We start from the raw sequence: 23,516 nt of genomic DNA, 5'->3' as shown, positions 1-23,516 counted from the left end.
CTGTATCACATTTTAGAAATTCTTTTTTTTTTTTTTCATTAGTATTATGTTTGTTATGGTGATCTGTGATCAGTAATTTGATGTTACTGTGACTTGGTTAAGATTCAGATGATGGCCCACACTTTTTAGCAATAAAGCATTTCTTAAGGTGTGTACATTTTTAAAGACATATTGCTACTGCACATTTAGTACAATACAGTATAGTGTAAACATAATAACTTTTATATGTGTTGGGAAACCAAAACATTCGTGTAACTTTATTGCAACACTCGATTTACTGTAGTGGTTTGGAACCACAGTATTTCCAGGATCTGCCTCTATAACAGTTAAGAGCTAAGGATTTGAATCAGACCTGAGCTGAAATGCTGGAGCTACTTGATCTACTGTTACCTTGGCTAACTGTTCATATCCGTAAAATGGAGATAAGGATAATGACTTTATAGGATTGTTTTAATGCTAAAGGTGGTACTGTTTTTAAAGGTGTTAATATAGTGCCTGATTGTCACAAATACTCAATGGTAACATCATTATAAATCAAAAGTATGGCTCTTGAAATCGAATACTTTTTAAAAAGTTATTGGTTTAACTCAAACAATAACTCAGACATGTTAAATGATACCTCTCATCACTCAACTTAAAACAGAGATCTCAGAGTAATTTCTACTCAAAACTCTCTTCATGGATATCACTTTTTTGTTGTTATTTTTTTTTTTTTTGCATCTGTGGTGAGAACACTGAGGATCTATTAATACTTTCTTTGCAAATTTTGAGTATATGATACAGTATGATTAACTCTAGTCACCATGTTGGGCATTCAATCCCCAGGACTTACACATCTTACAGGTAACTGAAAGTTTGTTCTCTTTGACCAGTTTCTTTAACAGTTCAAACAAAATCCACCTTCTGGTTGATAAGTGTATAGATAAGAAAAGATGTTTATTATATTTACAAAAAATAGATTGTTTTTCTCACTTTAGGAGTGCTACATGACTTTTATAGACTCTTTGGAACAGGTGGGACATCTGAGGAAAAATATGTCAAAGATAACCACTATAATATGTATATGTTTCTGTCCAGTATTTTACAGTATGTATTTAAAAATTTTTTTCTTAATCTGAAAGATGTTTAAATTATGTAATTTGATTAATGCAAAATAACACTTTTGAAATGTCTTAGTTTTTCATAACTTAAGCCAAATGTTCATGTTATTTTTTTTAACTAAAAGAAGCATTTAAAACATTAAATAATAGATACTTAGATTTAGGTTCCAATAAAATTGGAATCACATTTTATAATATGACCAGTTCTTAAAAAATTGCTCTTGTATAACGCCAGACAAATAATATTTCAAGATAAAGTTTAATTAAATGTGTTTTGTTAGAATTTTAATCTAATTTCTTTCATTTTCTTCTATAAGATTTTAAAATGTAAACATAAAAATGACACACTAACCAAGAGAAACTGTAACCCTTCCCATTGTTTTAAAGTGCTTATTCCTAGCTCATGCAAGTCTGTCAGCACGTTTTCAATCTAATCTACCAAGGTCAAATGCACTCTGGAGATATTTCTTAATGGAATTTTCAGGCGAGTCAATGCTATTGTACAGTAGACTAAACAATTTGATGACCAGCACATTTAGAATATATATTATGTAATTTCAGAGAACTTTGGAAATGCAGAGGCTCCTTTCTAATGCTAAGCAGTATCTTTGGCCATCCGTTCTGAAGAAATAGAAAAAAGAATTTTGGTGACTTATTTCCAGTTAGACAAACTGCAGATGAATGTTGAGTGTAAATTTATTTCTTTCAGCTATTACATCAGTAGGCTAAAAGCCTGTACAAAAAATATTCAGATGGACAGTAAGGAAGGCAAGATACAGCAGCTCGAAGCACTTGGCTGTCGTTAATTTGTTAACAGTTGTTCATGCATCAATATTATTAGATGTTATGGAAGGTAGATCAGGTCTCCATCCATTAACCAACTTATGAATATGACATTAAATTAGAAGAACTTTATTTTATGTTATTAAGTAGCAGGTTAAGCTATGAACTATATGTTAAATAATGCCATATTTTAAATAATGTCCTGATTCATTTAAATGTTATGGCAAGAATAATATGTATCAGAATAAAATTTGATGTTGAACAGAGTTATTCTATTGTTGAAATAATTTTCTTTCTTTTATTTGATCATATTTACTATGTTTCTCATATTTCTCCATTGTTTGGTCTAGTGTGTCTTTTCTTACCTCATTTTTAATTCCTCTTGCTTTCCTAACACATTAATGGTGGTTTTAAAAGCAATCTCTCTATATTCCCAAAGTCTCTCCCTTGAATATCTTCATCTACTTATTTTATTATTTTATTATATATATGTATATAGCTGGTATATATATAGTATATACCAGCTATATATAGATAAAAACCAAATATTAGACTTTTATTCTAGACTTTCCAGTGGCCAATTTCTAAGTCCCCTCTCTTTCTTTCCCTTTCCACTTAGTTTACTATTAAGTTTCAAAATATCATCTGAAGTATCTCATCAGTTTCTTCTCTCCCCTTCAGTATCCGTTGCTTTAGCCATAAACAAGATTGGTAAGAGCTATAGCTCTCCCCAGTGATAGCCAATAGAACTTTCTGCAGTATCTTTGTTGTCAGATATGGTAGCCATTAGGGGAGCTATTGAACACTTGAACTGTGGCTTATGCAATTGAGGAAGTGAAACTTTATTTAATTTTAATTGACATTAAACCTGTGCACATAAGGCTAGAAGCTACTGTATTGAACAGCACAGGTATAGATTGGTGTCAGAAGTTCCAAGATAAAGACTTCTGGATTTATCTTAAATCCAAGAAAGTGGACATATCACTCTGCTGCTTAAAGACTTTCCATGTTTCCTCTTATGTTATTACATAGTTGGATTCCAAAGGCTCACATATAAGGTCCACGTTGATCTCATTCTATAACACTTTTCTAGTCAAGTTTACATTAAACTTGTCGTTCTATGCTGTAATCCATCCAAACTGAAATCTTTTTGTTCTGAGTCCATGGCTTATGCCTTCTCCACACTCATAATTTGACTCATATTGTATTCACCTCTAGAAATTCTTTGCCAAAACTGTGTTTCCAAATCATCTTAATTGCTTTTAAGAAAATTTCAAATGTATTTGGAATTTTAACAGCAGAATACATTTTGTGAAATTGTGTATAATGAAACCGTTTCTCCACCAGTTACATCAGTGGACCAGAGCCAGTTTATTTCAGAAGCCCCAGGGTGCCTTAAGACTATTTGTCTCATTATCCCTGTTATTTTCCCCTTCAGGGAACTGTCCTTAATAAACATTATGTTTCTTCTGCTGGTTAGTTTTTTTAAAAAATTATTATTCAATTTATTTAAACTAAAAGAAAAAAATAAGTTCACCCATTTATCTGACCACACCTGCTACCTCTCTACTCCCAACCCTCACCTCTAGCAACCAGAGGCTCTGTTCTGTCTACGAGCTTGGTTTTTTGTTTTATTTTTAGGTGCTGTATATAAGAGAGATCATATGGTATTTGTCTTTCTCTGTCTGACTCATTTCACTTAGCATAATGCCCTCAAGGTCTATGCATGTTGTTGCAAATGGCAATATTTCATTCTTTTTTATGGCTGAGTAATATTCCACTGTGTACCTACACCACAATTTTTTCATTCATTCATTGATGAACACTTAGTTTTTTTCCATACCTTGGCTGTTATAAATAATACTGCAGTGAACGTAGGGGTGCATATCTTTTTGAGTTAGTGTTTTCATTTTCTTCAGATAAAGACCCAGAAGTGGAATTGCTAGATTATATTATAGTTCTATTTTTATTTTTTTGAGGAAACTTCATACTGTTTCATGTAGTGTTGCATCAATTTACATTCTTACCAACAGTGTACAAGAGTACCCTTTTCTCTAATTTCTCTCCAACACTTGTTAATTCCTTTTTTTTTTCTTTTTGAATAACTGCCGTTCTGACAGGTGTGAGGTGATATCTCATTATGTGGTTTTGATTTGCATTTCTCTGATTAGTGATATTGAGCATCTTTTCATGTACCCTTGGCTATTTCTATGTCTTCTTTGGAAAACTGTCTATTCGGATCTTTTCCTCATGTTATAATGGAATTAACTGTTTAGTTTCAGCTGAAGTTGCCACTAATTTTATGAAGTTTTTCCCAATTTCCCCTGTTAAGAAAGCTCTCCCTCCACTGAATCAGTCTAGTTGTCTTTATTTCCTCCTGCTGCTGCTGCTGCTAAGTTGCGTCAGTCGTGTCCGACTCTGTGCGACCCCGTAGACGGCAGCCCACCAGGCTCGCCCATTCCTGGGATTCTCCAGGCAAGAACATTGGAGTGGGTTGCCATTTCCTTCTCCAGTGCATGAAAGTGAAAATGAAGTTGCTCGGTTGTGCCCGACTCTTAGTGACCCCATGAACTGCAGCCTACCAGGCTCCTCCATCCATGGGATTTTCCAGGCAAGAGTACTGGAGTGGGTCACCATTGCCTTCTCCACTACATCTGCTTTGTTCCATAATCTTCAGTCTCTGGTCTACTGTCTAGTATATAGAAACATGCAAAATAATGGATTATCAAATGATTGGTTAACAATAACTGAATTAATGTGGAATTTTGAATTTGCTACTCTTACTATCATCAGAGCATTTCAAACGCAAGTAATTACCTCATTAGATACATAAGAATTTATAAATGTATTTCATATATGGAAATGTGTTTTATTTTTATTTATATATATTCTCTCAAATATGGAAGTAGTCTCTTATAGCTAAAGGGTTTGCATATTTTATACAAATTGTTTTCTTTTTATGTGCATATATAGCACATATTTTTGTCTGATATGTCCTGAAAAAAGCAATTTTAATTTTTTAGTCTTCTGGATAATTGGCTCTGTTCTCCATTTTATTTCTCACATGTAGAGCAGTCTCAAACATCATAATTATATGCTACAAAGCAAAACATCATGTGAAAATATTTATTTGGAACCAGAATATTATGTTGAGAGAATTTTCCCACCATGAACATTTGTTTGCCATCTGTATTCAGTCCAAGCAAGTTGCTCATTACTATTAAGGAAACTTGGATAGTAGACCCTCTAACTCCTTGGAACTATTAAACTATAGCAGTTACCAATATAGTAAAACTATGACGCTCTGATGCGCTGTTTAATGTTTTGTGAACTTTCTCTGGAATATCCTGAGATGTTCACTTATTCCCTAAGAAACAGTCTCAAATAGTAAATAGGTATATTCATATTGGGCTTCCCTCATAGTTCTGTTGGTAAATCATCTGCCTGCAATGCAGGAGACCTGGGTTTGATTCCTGGGTCAGGAAGATCCCCTGGAGAAGGAAATGGCAACCCACTCCAGTATTCTTGCCTGGAGAATCCCATGGACACAGGAGCCTGGTGGGCACAGTCCATGAGATCGCAAGAGTTGGACACGACTTAGTGACTAAAGCACCACCATATTCACATTGTAAATACAAACCACACAGTCTTTAATGCTTTTATTTCAGTGGTAAACTTTATATTTGTATGACTACAGAAATGAATGATTCTTGGGACTTTCCTGATGGTCCCATGGTTAAGATTCTGCATTTTTGCTGCAGAGGGTGTAGGTTCAATCCCTGGTCAGGAAACTAAGATCCCACATGCTGTATGAGTCTTCCAATAAAACAAAACAAACTCAAAATCTGTTGTAAACAGTATTAAATGACAGGCTGTACTAAGGATTAGACATTAGGCATTAGACAGGGTTCAGTTGCTAAAGAAGACTCACAGCACCAACATGTTAAGACTTAAAAATGTGTCAGTTCCTTGCATGGAAAGGCCCCAACAAGGCACCAGCATTAAAGTCCAGATACACGTGTTCCCCATCCTCTGGGCTTTCAATTTTGTTCCATTGTTCTATATTTCTGTCTTTGTGCCAGTACCATACTGTCTTGATGACTGTGGCTCTGTGGCGGATTCATGTTGATGTATGGCAAAACCAGTACAATATTGTAAAGTAATTAACCTCCAATTAAAATAAATAAATTTATATTAAAAAAATAAAATTAAGCACATATTCTCTAAAAAAATAAATAAATAAATAAAGTACAGATACAGGTCACAGCCAGAGGCTTGCTCAGAGTAAGGGTGTGAGGAAACCAAGCTACTGGCCTCCCTTTGCAAAGGCCATTACTAGGGCACACATTTTCTTTTAGACCAAGAACACAGTTTTCTCTTAAATTGAAAACCACCTACATGGGCACATAAAACCACAGAACTCAGGAACCCAAAATGGAGTCTCAACCAGAATTTCTTATGTCCCAGGGGTCCCACAGGCATCTTCTTGACGCATAACCTGCCCCTATGGCACTTTCCAGGTCCCTCACCAAGACCAGGTGCAAATCATCAGTCTTCTTGTCAGTGAATATTGCTGACATGGTGATATATCACCCCAGATCTCCTCAGAACTACAGTTACAAAGCAACACTAGCAGTCCGTGCAGTTTGTACCCTGGCCAGGCTCAGGGCTGGGTGGGCATTTTTCTTATTTCAGGGCATTTTCAAACCTGGCAGGGGGGATTGACTCTCACAGTTCAGACACCTAATAACAGGAACCATTTCTTTCAATGTGTAAAAGTAACAAAGGATTAGTATTCAGAATATATGAGTCACTTGTAAACTAGAGGGAGAGAAACTCCAAACATATTTTTAAACACACACACATAAAAACTTACTAATGGGTTAGGAATGATGAAAAATACCAACAAAAAAACTTAGCAGATTGCAGAATTTTCAGAAGTCTGCTAAATACATTTCAGTAAGAATCTGGGAAAACAAAGGCCTTCACAAGCTGCCATTAGTAGTGGAAAGTGGTCCAGTCACTTAAAAGAGCAATTTGACAACCTTTACCACAGGGAAGGATGTTTCTACCTTAAGATTATTCATCTCCTAGGAACATACTTTAGAAAAATTAGAAAACATAACATGGGAAACATTTGCATGATTATTTATTACAGCATTGCTTGTAATCATGAAAAATTAGAAACAATGTATAACCTATAAATGGAAAGTATAGATACATTAGTTACCTATTTTTAAATGGACTACTCAGTAGAGGTTAAAATGAATGAACATTCTTGTATCATGAGTCAGAGATGTAATATCATACAAACCCTGAATAGTGAATATTCTATTAATTCTAAAATTTTAAAACATAAAGCTGAGTGGAAATCAAATTACAGAAAGACACAAATTTTATTGCATCACTTATACACAATTAAAAACCAGATTATTTGTGGGACCATTCAGATGTCATGAAATATAAAATTAGGAAAGATGAACACCACCTTTTTTTTTGGATAGTAGTACTTTTACGGAGAAACTTAAATATTCTTAGTGAGGGATCCAAAATGATTTATTTCTCTGAAAATAAGAACTTATGATAAATATGGCAGAAAGTTAACTACAGCATTTGGAAAATTAAAACTGTGCCTCCTAGAATTTAGGCAGTAGAGACAAGTGACAGACTTGCATCTGAAAAAAAAAATCTATCAAATAGATATGGAGGCCACAGAGGTCACATTGCCTCCCCATCAAAAGTAAAAGAAAATAATAACTTTTAAAGTAGCATAAAATGTGATAAAAATGGACTTCATGTGAAGAAACCTCTCTGGGCTTACCTTGGATTTTTCCTAAAATTACTGCCTGATTGGTTGTAGAATACAGCCCCAGCTTATGAATAGAAACTAAGTGAAGTGTCCTCAGCTCCCAGCAATAGTAGAGACATTTTCAAAGTCAAGAGTGATGAACTTCAATGGCTCCATTTGGAGTGCTTGTAAATAATTCTCACAGACACAAAAGAAACACTCCATGGAATAATAACTGGCATGAGGACTCTGCCATATTCAGAGGAAGTCATCAAGGAAATAGGTCTGTCATTCAAGTCAGTCTTTTCTTGATCCTGTAGGCTGCTTGTTTGGAGTGAGAATGAAGCAAAGGAAGTGAAATATGAGAAGGGGTAGAGATGACAAAGATGAAGAACCAGATAATACCCCAGGAGTGACGGAGGACTGGACCAGGTAAGAGACCCAGCTCTGAACTGAATGAGGCTATGGAATTGATCATTACAATACAATGGGCATTTTAATTGTAAACTTGAGACTGTACCTTATGACTAAGTGTGGCCAGATCCCTTTTCATTATTTAACAGTGATCGTAAAGATTATGGGACCTGTTTGCGATTTCATCCTATGTGGGGGAAGAAATGGTCCTACAGAGTTGGTCTAAAGGGTCAGTGAGAGGAACAAACGTTTTATATTTATGCCTTAAGAGACACTAGTTGTACAATAAGTGGATCTTGCGGTTATTTTGTGAAAGACAAATACAGGACACAAAGGAAAATGTATCTTCTATAGAGCAGTTGTAATATAGACCTTAATCTGCTTGTCGATGATTTGTGAGCATCATTATAATAACCTAGAAGAGAAAGGTAGAATTTGGTGAATATATATATTATAAACTACTTCACAATTCTGATCTAACTAAAACTTGTAGCATTTTTCAGTTTTTTTTGTGATAATCACTAATGTTACACATTGCAGTCCTATATATTTGTTTGAGATGCCACATGTGGTATTGTCAGAAAATACCACAATGGAAGCATGAAGGAGAATTGGGGAATCATTCATTTAACACAGGGACAAAGAATGTGTTGGTTGAGTCTAATTATTACCTGAATCATTTAGATAAATTCCTCCTCCAGTGTTTGAGGCTTAAGTAAGAAGTTTGATTACTTTTGTGGGGGTGGGGAAGGGGATTGTTTCAAAGTTTTTGACTTTCTTATTTTCACTTGTCACAGTGTTTTTGTTTTCTAATGTGCAAGTTCTCTGAAAGCCTATAATTTCCTCTACACAATTACAGTGAAGTATGACTGAGCAATTCAAGTGACCATTTGAGGTAATGGATTTGAGTTGCTACAAACTAGTTGAGTTAGAAGCTGTAATATTTAATGCAGCAATGCTCAGGGTGAACTTCTGTGTCACACAACTTTAAAGCCAGATGATGCTTATCTGAATAATTTGGATGATGTGATCTTTACTGCAAAGTGCCTACTATATGCAACATAACATTACATGACATCTAAGGGATCTTGACAAAGTTTGGAAAGATGAAACCTGTGAGGTCATAGTCTTTAACTACTAGCATGATATGACATACCAGCTGCTGAGTAAAGCCAGAATGTATGTTCTTTCTATAGGGTTGGATGATTAGCTGTAGAGTGATTTATATCAAAATGTCAACATGAGTTCCCAAACTTGTGTCTACTAAGCACTCTCTATCCCATATTGCTACATATAATATCCTTTTCTCTCCCTCTAGAGACATGACCAGTGCCCCAGGAGGCATTTGATGGTTTAACCAGAATGTTAAGTGACTTTTGAATTCCTTAGAATTGACTGATCATGTACTCTAATCAGTAACACTTTTCTAAGTGTGCATCACACACACCCATGTTCTTTTAATTTATAATTTATACTTATACTAATGTTCTAGTACATTATGTTCATTACTCAACATAAACCAATACTAGAAATGTAAGATTTTTGAGTAAAGATTATATAACCATTATTTCTGCAAAGATATTTTACAAGAGTCTTCAGCCTTAGATTCCAGCTTTGAAATTCTTAATTGCTGTTTGAAGGGGAAAAAAATTAATAAGATGCCATAAGTGCTTCAGTGTGTGTTGCCCCAATGTGATTTCATTCTGGAAGTCCACTGAAAGTGGAATTCAGTAACCAGGGGAATGTTATGTGACAGAAATTAGGCAGTCTTCAAAAACAATCCATGTAGCTGATATAAATGTATGCATGCTATGCTATGCTAAGTCACTTCAGTCGTGTCCGACTCTTAGCGACCCCATAGACTGCAGCCTACCAGGCTCCTCCATCCATGGGATTTTCCAGGCAAAAGTACTGTAGTGGGGTGCCATTGCCTTCTCCGAATGTATGCATAGATCAAGCTAATTTTGAGAACAAATGTCTGGTGCCATAGGGTTGTGTTCATGAAATGCATTGCAAAAGAAAATATTAAAACACTTTCCTGGCTCAAAGATGTAGAAATGAACACTGTTATAGAGCATTTGTGGGACAAACACAGAGGGGATTTTCCATTACACCAGAATTGTTGTGGCTTCCCTGATGGTGTTAGTGATAAAGAACCTGCCTGTCAATGCAGGAGGCATAAGAGATGCGGGTTCGATCTCTAGATCAGGAAGATCCCCTGGAGGAGGCATGGCAACCCACTCCAGCATTGTTGCCTGGAGAATCCCCATAGACAGAGGAGCCTGGTGGGCTATAGTTCATGGGGTTGCAAAGAGTCAGACACAACTGAAGTGACTTAGCACACATGGAGCTTTGTTGCAATTTACTTGCAAGAGGCAACAAAGGTAAAGTCAATGATTTCAACATAAAGAGAGCTTTTCTGTCCTGTAAAGGGCTTCCTGGTAGCTCACTCAGTCAAGAATTTGCCTGCAATGCAAGAGACGAGGATTTGATCCCTGGGTCAGGAAGATCCCCTGGAGAAGGAAATGGCAAGCCACTCCAGTATTCTTGCTTGGAAAATCCTATATAGAGAGCAACCTGGCAGGCTACAGTCCATGGGGTGGGGGTGGGGGGGTGGGTCGCAAGAGTTGGACGTGACTTAGCAACTAAACCACCACCACCACTTATCCTCTAAAGGTAGGATGAAAATCCACTTTAATGACCCCTTGCTCAGACGAACACTTAGGGCAAATGGGAGCATCTGTAACCCAGGGCTTAGGAGACAGAAACAAACATGTCCCAGTAACCAGACACATAGATTCACGTGTTGGATCATAACCGTGTTAGATCATTCAAGCATTTGCAAAGGTATACAGTGGCTTTTAAGGACAACCATAGCTGTTCAATTCTTTATTAAGTGTAGAGTCTGGAAACTCCTTTAACTTACTAGAAAGATCATGACAAAAGGTAGCCTTTTCCATGCAAAGTTGCAAGGGATGGTGGAAAAAAAGGAAAATAATAAAAGGAATCATTTCTCTTGGTTATTCCTTGAGGAAGGTCTCAACTCTTTGTTGAAGAGGGAATGGAAGTTAAAATAGGAATACTGCTGCAGCACTGCACAGTACTGCTGGAACCAGAGTTCCAAAAGAAATAAATGTGTACTCAGGGAGAAAGAATTTTATGTGAAAATATAATCTGGGGTAAGCATTCATAAATTATATGGTCTGTGGGTCAAATCTGATCCTTGCACCAGTTTGTGTTAACAAAATTCTATTGAAACACCCATTTATCTCTGTATTGTCTGTGACACATTTCACAGTATAATAGCAGAGTTGACTAGCTACAACAGAAACACTGTTTCTTACAGAGCCTAAAATATTTATCCTCTGACCCTTTACAGAAAAAGTTTTCTGATATATAGGCACTGGGGTTTGATATATACCATTAAAGTTTCTGAAAAGACTTGTAATTAATATAAACATTTAATGAGTAAATATTCATTTATTTTATAGGAAAAATAAGTTGCATATATGTAAGTATTTCCCTGGGTATTTTATCCTGAAGGTCTGTGTTATATATGTGTGTATAAAACCATTTAGTAGACAACACATAGTACATTCTAGAATGTAGATTCAGCCATTCTTCATCAGTCACTGGGACTCTATTCTCAGTTTACTTTTTTAAAAATTAATTAATGTATTTTAATTGGAGGTTAATCACTTTACAATATGGTACTGGTTTTTGCCATACATTGACATGAATCAACCATGGGTGTACATGTGTTCCCCATCCTGAAACCCCCTCCCACCTTCCTCCCCATCCCATCCCTCAGGCTTGTCCCAGTGCACTGGCCCCGAGTGCCCTGTCTCATGCATCAAACCTGGACTGGTGATCTATTTCACATATGATAATATACATGTTTCAATGCTATTCTTTCAGGTCATTCCACCCTCGCTTTCTCCCACAGAGTCCAAAAGTCTGTTCTTTACATCTGTGTCTCCTTTGCTGTCTATCATATAGGGTCATTGTTACCATCTTTCTAAATTATATATATATATATATATATATGCATTAATATACTGTATTGGTGTTTTTCTTTCTGGCTTACTTCATTCTGTATAATAGGCTCCAGTTTCATCCACCTCATTAGAACTGATTCAAATGCATTTTTAATAGCTGAGTAATACTCCATTGTGTATATGTACCACCGCTTTCTTATCCATTCATCTGCTGATGGACATCTAGGTTGCTTCCATGTCCTAGCTATTATAAACAGTGCTGCAATGAACATTGGGGTACACGTGTCTCTTTCCATTCTGGTATCCTCAGTGTGTATGCCCAGCAGTGGGATTGCTAGGTCATATAGCTGTTCTATTTCCAGCTTTTAAGGAATCTCCATACTGTTCTGCATAGTGGCTGTACTAGTTTGCATTCCCACCAACAGTGTAAGAGGGTTCCCTTTTCTCCACACCCTCTCCAGCATTTATTGCTTGTAGACTTTTGGATCACAGCCATTCTGACTGGCATGAAATGGTACCTCATTGTGGTTTTGATTTGCATTTCTCTGATAATGAGTGATGTTGAGCATCTTTTCATGTGTTTCTTAGCCATCTGTATGTTTTCTTTGGAGAAATGTCTGTTTAGTTCTTTGGCCCATTTTTTGATTGGGTCATTTATTTTTCTGGAACTGAGCTACAGGAGTTGCTTGTATATTTTTGAAACTAATTCTTTGTCAGTTGCTTCATTTGCTATTATTTTCTCCCATTCTGAAGGCTGTCTTTTCACCTTGCTTATAATTTCCTTCATTGTGCAAAAGCTATTAAGTTTAATTAGGTCCCATTTGTTTATTTTTGCTTTTATTTCCTTTACTCTGGGAGGTGGGTCATAGAGGATCCTACTGTGATTTATGTCGGAGAGTGTTTTGCCTATATTTTCCTCTTGGAATTTTATAGTTTCTGGTCTTACATTTAGATCTTTAATTCATTTTGAGTTTATTTTTGTGTATGGTGTTAGAAAGTGTTCTAGTTTCATTCTTTTACAAGTGGTTGACCAGTTTTCCCAGCACCACTTGTTAAAGAGATTGTCTTTTCTCCATTGTTTATTCTTGCCTCCTTTGTCAAAGATAAGGTGCCAATAGGTGCGTGGATTTATCTCTGGGCTTTCTATTTTGTTCCATTGATCTATATTTCTGTCTTTGTGCCAGTACCATACTGTCTTGATGACTGTAGCTTTGTAGTATAGCCTGAAGTCAGGCAGGTTGATTCCTCCAGTTTCATTCTTCTTTCTCAAGATTGCTTTGGCTATTCGAGGTTTTTTGTATTTCCATACAAATTGTGATGTTCTTTGTCCTAGCTCTGTGAAAAATACCGTTGGTAGCTTGATAGGGATTGCATTGAATCTATAGATTGCTTTGGGTAGTATACTCATTTTCAATATATTGATTCTTCCAGTCCTTAAACATGGTATATTTCTCCATCTATTTGTGTCCTCTTTGATTTCTTTCATAGTGTTTTATAGTTTTCTATATATAGGTCTTTTGTTTCTTTAGGTAGATTTATTCCTAAGTATTTTATTCTTTTTGTTGCAATGGTGAATGAAATTGTTTCCTTAATTTCTCTTACTATTTTCTCATTGTTAGTGTATAGGAATGCAAGGGATTTCTGTGTTAATTTTATATCCTGCAGCTTTACTATATTCATTGATTAGCTCTAGTAATTTTCTGGTGGAGTCTTTAGGGTTTCCTATGTATAGGATCATGTCATCTGCAAACAGTGAGAGTTTACTTCTTCTTTTCCAATCTGGATTCCTTTTATTTCTTTTTCTTATCTGACTCCTGTGGCTAAAACTTCCAAAACTATGTTGAATAGTAGTAGTGAGAGTGGGCACCCTTGTCTTGTTCCTGACTTTAGGGGAAATGCTTTCAATTTTTCACCATTGAGGTTAATGTTTGCTGTGGGTTTATCATATATGGCTTTTATTATGTTGAGTTATGTTCCTTCTATTCCTACTTTCTGGAGGGTTTTTTTCATAAATGGATGTTGAATTTTGTCAAAGGCTTTCTCTGCATCTATTGAGATAATCATATGGTTTTTATCTTTCAATTTGTTAATGTGGTATATCACGTTGATTGATTTGCAAATATTGAAGAATCCTTGCATCCCTGGGATAAAGCCCACTTGGTCATGATGTATGATCTTTTTAATATGTTGTTGGATTCCATTTGCTAGAATTTTGTTAAGGATTTTTGCATCTATGTTCATCAGTGATATTGGCCTGTAGTTTTCTTTTTTTATGGCATCTTTGTCTGGTTTTTGTATTAGGGTGATGGTGGCCTCATAGAATGAGTTTGGAAGTTTACCTTCCTCTGCAATTTTCTGGAAGTGTTGAGCAGAATAGGTGTTAGCTCTTCTCTAAATTTTTAGTAGAATTCACCAGTGAAGCCATCTGGTCCTGGGCTTTTGTTTGTTGGAAGATTTTTGATTACAGTTTCAATTTCCGTGCTTGTAATGGGTCTGTTAAGATTTTCTATTTCTTCCTGGTTCAGTTTTGGAAGGTTATACTTTTCTAAGAATTCATCCATTTTTTCCAAGTTGTCCATTTTATTCACATATAGTTGCTGATAGTAGTCTCTTATGATCCTTTGTATTTCTGTGTTGTCTGTAGTGATCTCTCCATTTTCATTTCTAATTTTGTTGATTTGATTCTTCTTCCTTTGTTTCTTGATGAGTCTGGCTAATATTTTGTGTTTGAAAACTTCTCCTTCTTCACGACTCCCTCCCCAGAATGGATCTCCATCCCTAACTCCTCTGTCTCTCTTTTTGTCTTTTATATTTTGTCCTACCTCCTTTTGAAGAGAATGAGCTGCATTTCTGGGTGCATAGTGTCCTCCACCAGCATTCAGAAGTTGTTTTGTGGAAGTCGCTTCCCATTCAAATGATCTTTTGATGAATTTGCGGGGGAGAAAGTGTTCCCCCTATCCTATTCCTCTGCCATCTTAGGACCGCCCCTGGATTCAGTCTTAAATTGCCAAAAGAAGAAGTGGAGTTGTTCTGTGGTTTAAGAAATTATCCAATTGGAGACTGCTGTATTTTGAATGAGGCATTCATGAAGATTTAGAATCTCTCCTTTCACATAAATGGACAATTCTCCAAAAAGGGACTCCAAATGGGTGCTAAACTATGACATTAGTGTGTTCACAGTGCCTCCTCAGGATTCTAGGCCTATGCTTCTGAGGAGAGCAGGATCTGTGAGACACCAGACTCTCCTCAGTTTACTTTTATGTGGTAGTATTTTAATTTTAACTTCTTTAATAAATGACAGTGTTGATACTCTTTCACATGCTTATTTGATACATAAATATCTTTACTGATAGTATCTGTTAAATGTTTCATTCATTTTTAATTGGATTGCTTTATTTAAAAAAATTTTTTGAAATATAGTTGATTTTTAATGTTGTGTTAGATTCAGATGTACAGCAAACTGGATCAGTTATACATACACATATATCCAGTCTTTTTAGATTCTATTCCCATAAGTCATTATAGAGTATTGAGTAGGGTTCCCTGTGCTATATAGTAGGTACTTATTACTTACCTATTCTGTATATGAGTATGTATATGTCAATCCCAATCTCTCAATTTATCACTCCCCTGCCCATTTTGCCCCCCTGGTAACCACAGGTTTGTTTTCTGTGTCTGTGACTCAACTTCTGTTTTATAAATAGGTTCATTTGTATTGTTTCTTTAGATTCCACACATAAGTGATCTCATATGATATTTGTCTTTGTCTGAGTTACTTCCTTAGTATGACAGTCCCTAGGTATTCTCAGTTTTAAATTGGATTTCCTCTCCAGTGGTACATCATTTGGGTATTTCTTCAGACACAAGGAGCTTAGAGTATCATCCAGTTGAAAAGATCTATTAAGATTTTTGCAGACAGAGAAGCAAATAAAGTAAGAAACCAGTTTCCCAAAAGGTTGTATTAACTGTTTTTGTCCTGAACTTTTGTGTTACTTTCCCTGTCCAGGGCACAGAAGATCATAAGCCATTCAGCCCAGCTTTTATTTCACTTTAGAGTTTATCTCTCTCAGAAGTCCATTGCAAATAATTTACCTGGACATGTATTTTTGCGGTTGGAATATAATACTTCTTTGCATCTCTTTCCATCTCAAAATATCATTGTCTTGCCCTTTTTCTTTTCTTTTTTTTTTTATAATATTTCATGTCAGTAAACAAGAATGAACTTTTTCGCATTGATTTTCTCTCCACTAGCTACTTTTACTATCAGAGATAGAGTTTTGAGGAGATAACCTTCCTGTATTGTGTGATTGAGGAAATAGATATACAGTTTTCACAGTAAACAACTTGATAAGAAATTTGATCCAACTTTTCTGTCCCAATCTGCATCATTTCTTGTTTCAGTTCAGCTTTAAAAAGTTTATTCCTTTGAATCATTGTCTTAAATAGGTTGTCTAAAGATTAATGTGCTACTAGTGGGGCTGACTCCATAATATCTTGCTATGAGTTAACAAAAATGAGGGAGAGCCTGAGGAACTAGTAGGTGTTGGAGCAGAAGTTTCAACAAAAATGAGGAAGGTGGCAGGATAAAGCCCAGGATATGGTGGGTAGCAAGCAGGTGATGGGTATAGGGATGAATGGATAGCACAGAAAAACTGACGATGTCAGTAGAAATGACATACAATCTTCTCCCACTTTACAATCTTACCTAGGGCCAGATCTGCCCAGAAATTCAGTATACTGACTATTATTTCATCAGAGAGAAAGAGAGTATGGGGGAGAAACATAGATAGGAGAAGGAAGAGGAGGAGGAGTAATGGAAGGAAGGAGGATAAGAGAAGAGAAAGAAGAAACCCTGCCTATGTGTAGTTGCTAGATGTCTTAGGAATTTCTAACAGATGGGTCTAAATAACTATTTCCTATCCTGGGACTTTATGGTTTTGCTTTTCTGGATCCCCTTTTAGGTGGCTCAGATGGTAAAGAATCTGCCTGCAATGCAGCAAGCCCGGGTTCAATCCCTGGGTTTGGGAAGATCCCCTGGAGGAGGGTATGGCAACCTACTCCAGTATTCTTGCCTGAGAAACCATCCTCGTGGCTCAGATGGTAAAGAGTACACCTGCAATGCAGCAGACCCGGATTCAATCCCTGGGTTGGAAGATTCCCTGGAGGAGAGCATGGCAACCCACTCTAATATTCTTGTCTGGAGAATCCCATGGACAGAGGAGCATTGTGGGCTGCATTCTATGGGTGGTGAAGAGTCAGCCACGACTAAGTGACTCCGTTCACTTTATCAGTTCAGTCACTCAGTCGTGACTAACCCATTATTTATGTAGTTTCTTCAGAAGGGTTTTGTCCTAAGTGAGATAACTTTGGCAGAGTGAAAGAACTTTTACATTTCTTAGCATTCTTGGGTTATGGCTGAAAAATTTCCCATAAACATATACTAAATGTAGGGTAAAATAGAATGCTCTGGGCCCTCGGAAGTATCTCGTTGCACAATGAATAAATGAAAGGGGGCATTATCTGACATGGTAACAAAAAGCATAGCATCAGGGAAAGAGTGAAGCATTAGCTACACCTTTCTTTGTGTTTTATTTTTAGTCTAAAAACTTATTTGACAGTCTATACTCAGGAAAATCTTGATGTTTACTCTTGCCATCTCCTGTTTGACCACTTCCAATTTGCCTTGATTGGAAAAGGCAATTTGCCTTGATTGGAAAACTCAGCAGTGGTCACAGAACTGGAAAAGGTCAGTTTTCATTCCAATGCCAAAGAAAGGCAATGCCAAAGAATGCTCAAACTACCATACAATTGTACTCATCTCACATGCTAGTAAAGTAATGCTCAAAATTCTCCAAGCCAGGCTTAAACAGTATGTGAACCATGAATTTCCAGATGTTCAAGCTGGATTTAGAAAAGGCAGAGGAATCAGAGATCAAATTGCCAACATCCACTGTATCATTTAAAAATCAAGAGAGTTCCAGAAAAACATCTATTTCTGCTTTATTGACAATGCCAAAGCCTTTGACTATGTGAACCACAACAAACCGTGGAAAATTCTTAAAGATATGGGGATACCAGACCACCTGACCTGCCTCTTGAGAAATCTATATGCAGGTCAGGAAGCAATAGTTAGTACTGGGCATGGAACAACAGACTGGTTCCAAATAGGGAAAGGAGTACATCAAGGCTGTATATTGTCACCTTGTTTATTTAACTTATATGCAGAGTACGTCATGAGAAACGCTGGTCTGGATGTAGCACAAGCTAGAATCAAAATTGCCAGGAGAAATATCAATAACCTCAGATATGCAGATGACACCACTCTTATGGCAGAAAGCGAGGAAGAACTAGAGTCTCTTGATGAAAGAGGAGAGTGAAAAAGTTGGGTTAAAACTCAACATTCAGAAAACTAAGATCATGGCATCCAGTCCCACCACTTCTTGGCAAATAGATGGGGAAGCAGTGGAAACAGTGAGAGACTTTATTTTGGGGAGCTCCTTGGAAGAAAAATTATGACCAACCTAGAGAGCATATTAAAAAGCAGAGACATGGCCAACAAACGTCTGCCTAGTCAAGGCTATGGTTTTTCCAGTGGTCATATGGATGTGAGAGTTGGACTATAAAGAAAGCTGAGCACCGAAGAACTGATGCTTTTGAACTGTGGTGTTGGAGAAGACTCTTGAGAGTCCCTTGGACTGCAAGGAGATCCAACCAATCCATCCTAAAGGAAATCAGTCCTGAATGTTCATTGGAAGGACTGATGCTGAAGCTGAAACACCAATACTTTGGCCACCTGATGCAAAAAACTGACTCATTGGAAAAACCCTGATGCTGGGAAAGATTGAAGGCAGGAGGAGAAGGGGACGACAGAGGATGAGATGGTTTTATGGCATCACTAACTCAATGGATTTGAGTTTGAGTAAACTTTGGGAGTTGATGATGGACAGGGATGCCTGACAAGCTGCAGTACATGGGGTCACAGAGTCAGATGCGACTGAGTGACTGAACTGAACTGAACTGAACTGACTCAGGAAAATAATCTCACCCCTCAAATAACCATTAAATATTTATATCAAGTTAGATTGCATTTATAGAAAAGTATTATGAAATGAAAGGTAGCAGATTTAATGAGAGGAATATTTTATTGATTTACTTGTGCATATCTGTCACAGCCTTGTGTCACAGAGGTTCAGTGCTATTTGTGGCTATTCATTGACCCAGAGTAGTACATTTGTCCCTCAGTGGATCATCAGCTAGGAATGGTTCTTAGAGTACAGAATGACTATAGTGGTAAAAAAGGAGATAAAGTAAGTGTTGTAAAACCCTCAGAGAGGATGTACTTGACTATAAGCATGTTAATGTAAATCATCCTATTATATTCTATTCTCTGTTGTCCCAATGAAAATTGTGCTATTTCAGTCCACCAATCAGTGCTTAGCTGTGCTTTTAGATATTCCACTTTATCTGAATATCCTTTTCTTCTCTTCTCCCACTTTTTTAATGAAGCCTTAAGAAAAAAAAATTATATTAACTTACTGTGCCTTGGTAGCAGTCACTGTGAATTCAAATGCACATTTAATTTAAAATAAAAATTAAAAATATATAAAATGATTATATTTCTTTATGCAAATTTATTTTCTTTCTTGCTAAAAAGGTTTAGTTATTGCTTTTGCTTTAGATGCAACACAAATGAGGCATGAGAGCTCCCGTTTCTTTTTCACGGTTGAAAACAACATTGAGTATTAGCACAGTCATTAATATTATATAAAATCTCTAGTTCAGTAGGTTATTGATTTGTATGAAACCACACAACAAAGAAAGTGACTATTTGAAAGAGCCTACAGCTGAACTGTGATAATAATCATTATAGATTCTTGACTTGAACTAATCAACAGGTATTAAGTTATGTTTTTAGGACTTTGAGCTGCTTTTTATGTTGCTACATGGATGATTAGTGAAACAAGGAGTTTGAGCCTTATTCAACACACACAGTTTCATTATTCTCTTTATCTGGTAAAACACTGATTATGAAGTCAAATATAAACTTTAATTTTATATTGGAAAAATTTTAAAGCCATCACTCTTCAGATGTGATCCAAAGCCATAACCAGGGAATTCACAGGAAGAGTGTATTCACATTAATAATCTATTATTTATGTAAAGTTGAACTGATACTGTCATTTAGAGCAAATATTTGTTAGTATGAAAAATGACTCAATGTCTTGAAACGATGATCTTTTAAAAAACAGTTACATATTGAAATTTTAATTTTATTTTTTGTAAACAGTCTAAGGAAATACATGTTGAATTCATAGTTTTATGAACATATTCTCAGTCACAGTGATATAATGGTTCCAGTAGAAAACAGTATTTTGAAAAGTAATTCTCATGCTAAGCATATCAAATCAGCAAATGCAGTGCATTTCAGTGTCTGGTATCTGTGTTTTTCCTTTCTCAGATTTGGTATTTCCAACTTGTCTTGGTATAGTAATTTGAGACCAGTTTGGATACTACAGACCAAAGGGAAGCGATTTTTCCCCTGGAGGATATTTGACTATGTCTGGAGACTTTTGGGTAGTCACAATTTCTAAAATACTTCTAGAAAGCTTATTATACACTTAATACATCTGAAACCAGACTACCCACATTTCAGATGTTCAATAGCCACTTGTAATTGGTGACTACTTGTACTGATCAGAATAGCTTGCCTATATTCTCACCTTTATTCACCCATATCTTATGTACAGAAAAAAAGTAATAAGGATCTGTTCTGAGTTGTGCCACCAAGTGTGACCAGTATGTTCTTCTATTTAGCAAAGGAATTTGTTCATCCAAGGATTTTATTAAGTTTAAAACTTTCATATTAATGTTATATCCCATCTTGAAAATTACCACTTTTTATGATTTTTAGTCACAAAATCAGAAGGATTATCAGGAGGATGTGGTACAACCTCCATTTTAGTCCATCAGTTCTTGTACTTACAGTGTCAAGCCCATTGAGCTGTATCACCTGTATCTCTATCACAGCCTAAAGTCAGTTTAATAATATTAAAAGAGGAGGTACTTTTCTGAGAGGAATCTTAAATAGTATTTTTCATTTACTCGAAGGAATTCTTGTATACAAAGACAGACAAAATATTTAAGTAGACTTCTTTCATTTAAAATTAAATAGACTATTCTTGTGATTTACTCCCATTTAATGTGACACTGGAGTGCTCATTTGTATTTTCATGAGGATGATGAATCTGTGATTAATGACTTATAAATGATATTATGTCAAAATTTAAAGTACAAGTATTATGGAATTAACTTTACTCTGGGCAAATCAGCAATAAATTAGGGTTATTGTCTGAGTAGCCAGACAGTGCTAACCAGAATCTTGGTATTTTTTGGAGAAAGTTGAAAATGCATCTCTCCTTAGCTTTTATTCTCCTGCAAAATATAGGGCTGTCATAAATATAACATAAACATAACAAGTATCATTTTAATTGCTACTTTGAAAGAGTGAAGCAACCTCAAAATATTAATAAAACAGTGTATTCTCCCACAGAAAGCATAAACAAATTGTTTAGATGATTTAATCTACTGTTGAAAACTCCCGTACTACTATATATGGCACCTGCGATGAATTTGAAGAACACATATTTTGGTCGAAGTAACTTAATTTTGGTGCCTTTCCTCCCATGAAATCTCTCTCAAATGGCCAGGAACTTGGGGGAATTTCTGTTTCTGGTTCAAAGAGGTGGCTTCACACTTGGCAATTTGAGGTGTGGTTGATACAACAGCCAAGTCTTTGAATTTCTCTAAAACACATTAAGAAATTTCTCCACTCACAAATGATGGGAATCTTATAATTGAAGAGAACAGATTGTCAAATGAAACATGATGGTAGGTGATAGAATTTGTTGAAATAGAGTTATCTATTCTTCATTAATTGTTGCTGAAATGCACCATCTGCTTTAAAAGAATAATCATTTGTGGCATATCATCTTGATATGCCATTCATATGGCATATGTGTCATTCATGACACATTCATGAGAAAATTAGTTTATTTTTGAACATCCACTTCAGTTCAGTTCAATTCAGTTCAGTTGCTCAGTCATGTGTGACTCTTTGCGACCCCATGAACCACAGCACACCAGGCCTCCCTGTCCATCACCGACTCCCAGAGTCCACCCAAACCCATGTCCATTGTGTCAGTGATGCTATCCAACCATCTCATCCTCTGTTGTCCCCTTCTCCTCCTGCCTTCAATCTTTCCCAGCATCAGGGTCTTTTCAAATGAGTCAGCTCTCTGCATCAGGTGGCCAAAGTATTGGAGTTTCAGCTTCAACATCAGTCCCTCCAATGAACACCCAGGACTGATCTCCTTTAGGATGGACTGGTTGGATTTCCTTTCAGTCCAAGGGACTCTTAAGAGTTTTCTCCAACACTACAGTTCAAAAGCATCAATTCTTCTGTGCTCAGCTTTCTTTATAGTCTGACTCTCATGTCCATACATGTCCACTGGAAAAAACATAGCCTTGACTAGACGGACCTTTGTTGGCAAAGTAATGTCTCTGCTTTTTAATATGCTGTCTAGGTTGGTCATAACTTTCCTTCCAAGGAGTAAGCGTCTTTTAATTTCATGGCTGCAAATGACAATTCCTCAATGATTTTGGAGCCCAGAAAAATAAAGTCAGCCACTGTTTCCACTGCTTCCCCATCCATTTGCCATGAAGTGATGGGACCAGATGCCATGATCTTCATTTTCTGAATGTTGAGCTTTAAGCCAACTTTTTCACTCTCCTCTTTCACTTTCATCAAGAAGCTCTTTAGTTCTTCACTTTCTGCCATAAGGGTGGTGTCATCTGCATATCTGAGGTTATTGATATTTTTCCCAGCAATCTTGATTCCAGCTTGTGCTTCTTCCAGCCCAGCGTTTCTCATGATGTACTCTGCATATAAGTTAAATAAGCAGGGTGACGTTATACAGCCTTGACATACTCCTTTTCCTATTTGGAACCAGTCTGTTGTTCCATGAACATCCACTTACTAGAGTCATTAATTTTGTATATTTGGCCAGTATGCTAGGGCAATAATACAGTGGGTGATCTACCTTTCAGCCAGATAATCTGTTAGATCTGGTAGGGAATGACTCCTTCATTTCTTTCAGAATTCTTGGGTAAAGAGAATGAAGATATGTCTTGCCAGTGAAGTTATATCAGAGGTATAGTACTGGTCAAATTGATATCTAAATGCTTTAAATATTTTGGGGAAGCTAAGTTACATAAATGTCCATCGTAAGCCTTTGACAGTTATCTTCCAAGTAGGCTGCTATGTGCATAAATAGTATTCTTGCCCAGAAAATATAAAATGGTTTGTGTTTTATAAGCAGGTAGTCAAGAACAGTGTGATAGGTAATATTAATGACTCAGTATTTTACCTTAGAT

At 36.3% G+C, this 23,516-nt stretch overlaps 1 long non-coding RNA gene across 2 annotated transcripts in view; it reads left to right on the top strand.

The window, feature by feature from the left end:
- LOC147339996 (uncharacterized) overlaps positions 1–23,516 on the top strand; it is a 107,346-nt gene that overhangs the window by 4,262 nt on the left and 79,568 nt on the right. For both annotated transcript variants that reach the window (XR_015159478.1, XR_015159479.1), the window contains exon 2: positions 7,992–8,103. This is a non-coding gene — a long non-coding RNA (uncharacterized LOC147339996). The remainder of the gene's footprint in view (positions 1–7,991; positions 8,104–23,516) is intronic.

Source organism: Bos grunniens, chromosome X, assembly GCF_055505025.1.
Source record: "Bos grunniens cultivar Pamir isolate PY7600 chromosome X, Bosgru_T2T1.0, whole genome shotgun sequence".
NCBI lineage: Eukaryota > Metazoa > Chordata > Mammalia > Artiodactyla > Bovidae > Bos > Bos grunniens.
Note: the sequence above shows the minus strand (reverse complement) of the source record. Positions and strands in the feature narration are given on the sequence as shown.